Raw genomic sequence first — 5,000 nt, forward strand, 5'->3', positions numbered from 1 at the left:
TGGCATTTTTCTCCCTATTTTTTTTGTTCATTATCCAATTATCATTAATGTGAGGGTGAGTGTTTCATGTAATTTTGAGGGATATTCACATGTAGCAGAATGAAAATGTTGCAAAAGTGGAATGAAAATGGAGAACCTTTTTAAAATGTGCGTCACCTAATGAAACACACACACACACACACACACACACACACACACACACACACACACACACACACACACACACACACACACACACACACACACACACACACACACACACACACACACACACACACACACACACACACACACACACACACACACACACACACAGTATTTTGAATCTACTCGATATGCAGTTTTTTAAATATTATCAAATTATCATTGCTGGAAGAGAGAGAGAGAGAGAAAAAAAGACTAATAGAAAATAAGGAAATATTTTCCTTAATATACCATTGTATAGTGTTTTTAAATTAAATTGTTTTTGACATCACCTGACATACATTTTACCAGCAGTTATTAATTTGTCTTTCATATTATTTTTCACAGCTCTGTTGTAGTGTGTGTGTGTGTGTGTGTGTGTGTGTGTGTGTGTGTGTGTGTGTGTGTGTGTGTGTGTGTGTGTGTGTGTGTGTGTGTGTGTGTGTGTGTGTGTGTCACTGTCACTTGCATTGAGATTTTGACATTTATAATCTACATGCATACATTCTACTTTTATATTTTGTCCTTCCACAACTTTATAAACAACTCTCGTGCAATATATTTCCGTATATTGCGTGTTTTGACCTGTTATGTGCGTGTTGTGGATACTCTTGTGTGGCATTGTTGCTGTTGTTGTTGTGCACCTGTTATTGTTGAGGCGGCCAGGTGGGGACGCAGGATACCTCTCGTAGCGTTATTACTTTTCTTTTGTTGGACTTGAAGTAACCTGGCTTAGAACGGGATATGTACAGAACACACACACACACACACACACACACACACACACACACACACACACACATAGACAGAGAGAGAGAGAGAGAGAGAGAGAGAGAGAGAGAGAGAGAGAGAGAGAGAGAGAGAGAGAGGTAACCGTCTTGTGTTCAATTTTCAGCGCTCAGTTTGGTTGTTAAGCTGATGTCCCTAATCTTACGTCCAGTTTCCAGCGCTCAATTGCCTGTCTTAATTCTCGTTGTGCGCAATCATCACTGGCTCGTTTATCATCGACCAGTTTTCTTTCTCACTCATCGCTGTGCTTAATTGCCTCGCGCCAGACCATTAGCGTTTAATTGTCATGTGTTCAGTTGTCTTTCAAATCTCGGCCCACACTCCTCCATTGTCCCGTTTTTTTTAGGGGGGCACCCGGCTATCACTCGTGTGCTGAGGAGGAGGTGATGGATGAGAGGGGGCTTAGCTCCCTCCTGGCTTCGTTAACCAGTTCCGCCACACGATACACACGTTAATTAAACCATTTTATATTCATTCCAACTATTTATTTATTATTTTTTGTATAGTTTCCTTTCCCTTTCAATTTATTTATTTTTTTATTTCCATTTTTTTCCTTTTCCTGTTATGTATGGGATTAATTGTCTCTCTTTCTTCTCCTACCAATTATCTTCTCCAGTTTTCCTCCCCTTACGTATTCCTATTATCTTCCCTTCCTCTTTCCTTAGTCATTATCCTCTTTATCAGTGTTCCCTCCCTTCATTCTTCACGTTGTCTCCTTTCCCTGCATTCTTAGTTCGCTCGCTCTTTGTTTCTTTCCTTCCTTCTTCCTTTTATCTCCTTTTCTTCCCTGCACTTCCTCACTCTCAAATTCTCTACCTCAGCTTCCTCAACTTTTCCTCCCATCCATTCCTTCTTACTTCAGCTTCCTCACGGCTTATTTATTCCATTCACTTCTTCTCTCCCCCACTAACATCACATCTCATACTCTCCCTCTTCCTCTTTCACAGCCTTTCCCATTCTACTTACTGCTCTCTCTCTCTCTCACTCTAAAACTCTCATTCACTCCAGCCTCTTCTCAAATCCCACAGCCTCTCTCTCTCTCTCTCTCTCTCTCTCTCTCTCTCTCTCTCTCTCTCTCTCTCTCTCTCTCTCTCTCTCTCTCTCTCTCTCTCTCTCTCTCTCTCTCTCTCTCTCTCTCTCTCTCTCTCTCTCTCATCCTCTCGTATCCTCTCCCGTTCTATAAGTCTCCTCTCCTCACATCTCTCGCTTTACCATTCCTCCAGCAGCCTCTCTTATTTCCCCTCCCAGACTCATGCAGTGCCCCTCTCTCTCTCTCTATCTCTCTGCCTCGCGTTAGCTCAAGTTATGCTGACAATCTCTTAGTGTTAGTTGCAATTGCAGTAGTGTTTTTTTTCTTTTCTTTTTGCCATGAGCTGTGTATTGTTGTGATGTGATGGGTATATGTGTGTGTGTGTGTGTGTGTGTGTGTGTGTGTGTGTGTGTATGTATGTGTGTGTGTGTGTGTGTGTGTGTGTGTGTGTGTGTGTGTGTGTTTATACTTTATCACCTTGTGCCCATAGTTTCTTCTCCATCTTCTTCCTCCTCCTCCTCCTCCTCCTCCTCCTCCTCCTCCTCCTCCTCCTCCTCCTTTTTCCAGCCAGCTCAATCTTTTTTTTTTTTTCCGGCCAGCTTCGACTGAAGGGATAGCGGGGTGCGGGGGAGCCTTCTTGTGTGCTATCTTGTCTCTCCCACTAATAGTTAGATAAGAATAGTTACCTAAACAGCCTAGTAAGGACCTCAGGGTGTGTTGCTGTTTGGACTTCCTTTGTATCCTCCTCCTCCTCCTCCTCCTCCTCCTCCTCCTCCTCCTCCTCCTCCTCCTCCTCCTCCTCCTCCTCCTCCTCCTGCTGCTTCTGCCTTCCCTCTTCTTTCTCGTCTCCCACTCACTCTTCCTCCTTCGCTCACATGACAGCATCTTATAAGTCTCTCTCTCTCTCTCTCTCTCTCTCTCTCTCTCTCTCTCTCTCTCTCTCTCTCTCTCTCTCTCTCTCTCTCTCTCTCTCTTTTCCCCTTAAAATCCTTTCCACCTTACGCCAAGTGCTCCTGCTTCTCCTCACCTCCTTTTTTCCCTTTTTCTCCCTCTCATTCTTTCCCACCCACTTCCTACTCTCCCCTCACCTTTCTCCCCTCTCCCGCCACCCTCTCACTTTTCTTACATTCCCGCATGTTACTCCACCATCCATCACAACAGAGAGAATTACTATGAAGAAGAGCAGAGAGAGAGAGAGAGAGAGAGAGAGAGAGAGAGAGAGAGAGAGAGAGAGAGAGAGAGAGAGAGAGCGTACTGCGATTCACAAATTTAATTTTCAGTAATTAGATTATACTCGGTAGTATGTGTGTAATCAGGTGTGTGTGTGTGTGTGTGTGTGTGTGTGTGTGTGTGTGTGTGTGTGTGTGTGTGTGTGTGTGTGTGTGTGTGTGTGTGTGTGTGTGCCAACCAAAGCCGATTAGTGTGAAGAAAGCTGGTCTGATGTTCATTTGCTCTGGCGCCTCCTAACATGCCTTCTAGGAGGAGGAGGAGGAGGAGGAGGAGGAGGAGGAGGAGGAGGAGGAGGAGGAGGAGGGAAGTGAGAGCAAGGCGTGGGACCAAATAATGTAAAGAATTATCAACATAAAGATAAGGTGAAGATTTAGAGGTTTTAGAAAAGACATCTCTTGACACCCAGAGAGAGAGAGAGAGAGAGAGAGAGAGAGAGAGAGAGAGAGAGAGAGAGAGAGAGAGAGAGAGAGAGAGAGAGAGAGAGAGAGAGAGAATCCCTTCCACATCATTATTCACCATTAAAAAAACATTCACAACGAAACTCTTCTTTATATAATCCATTTCACCAGTTTACATTTTCCTCCCTCCATCTCCTTCCGCACCCCTTCCCAGTCCATCTCGCCTCCCCCCCAGCCAAAAAAAAAAAATAATAATAATAATAATAATAAATGAAAAAAATAAAAGACAGAAGAAGATGCAGATGGAAGAGAATAAATAAAATAAAACTAAATCTTCCTTTTTTCTTCCTCGTTTTCCTGCTGTTCCTTACGTAAACCTTTTCCATCTCCCCTTATATTGCCCCTCCCCAACCCCCTCCTCCCAGAAATAAAGGAAAAGAAAAGTTAAAAAATAAAGATAATCCTTACTCTACCAAAAAAAAAAAAAAATAATATCTTCCATTAAAACCTAAAATCTATTGACCACTCTCTCTTTCGCTCCCTCTCTTTCCTCTCCTCTCGCGTGGATTACCTGTCTGGCGTGTTGAGGTAAATTTCATCACGTCAGGGAAATCAAGGTAACAGGCTTGGCACGTTGCATCACCTGGCCCGAGTCAAGGCACAATGGTTGGTGGCGGGGCGGGACGAAAGGGGCAGGGCGGGGATGAGGAACAGTGAAGAGTCTCTCATCCTTGGGGCTGCGTGGATGTCGAGGGGGCGGGACACGGCGCGGGGGAAGGGAAAGGTGAGGAAAGGCTTGTTTGGGTTGGGAGAAAGAGGGAGAGAGAGAGAGAGGGAGGGAGAAGACAGACAGATAAACAGGTAAACAGATAGTTAGACACACAGGCAAATACACACACAGGTAAATACACACACACACACACACACACACACACACACACACACACACACACACACACACACACACACACACACACACACACACACACACACACACACACACACACACACACACACACGCAAAGAGAAATACTGTAATTATAATCCTGCCCAAGCTTACACACCTGAATCAAGGTCACACCACCACCACCACCACCACCACTGCCTCAGGTAATCCCGCATTGGATCAATCATACGAGCTTTAAACCCCCACCATAATTGCTCCCCTTGATCGCCTCTACCATTCATCAACAAAATACACTTTTCACTCCCCCACACCTGTGAAAATAATAGTAATAAGGAACTGATCAAATATCTTAACCCTTTCAGCACTGCATTATATTTTCCTTTAATCACCTATAACTTTTCAGACTAATTTTTTTTTTGTATTAAACTCTACGTAAATATTTTCTGGTCTAAAATAAAACGAT

The 5,000-nt window shown here is 43.9% G+C and overlaps 1 protein-coding gene across 1 annotated transcript in view; it reads right to left on the reverse strand.

The window, feature by feature from the left end:
• The window catches only part of LOC135105409 (orexin receptor type 2-like), an 81,889-nt gene that overhangs the window by 74,455 nt on the left and 2,434 nt on the right, over positions 1 to 5,000 (reverse strand). The window lies entirely within an intron of this gene.

The sequence above is a fragment of the Scylla paramamosain genome, chromosome 12, assembly GCF_035594125.1.
Source record: "Scylla paramamosain isolate STU-SP2022 chromosome 12, ASM3559412v1, whole genome shotgun sequence".
In the NCBI taxonomy this organism is placed as follows: Eukaryota; Metazoa; Arthropoda; class Malacostraca; order Decapoda; family Portunidae; genus Scylla; species Scylla paramamosain.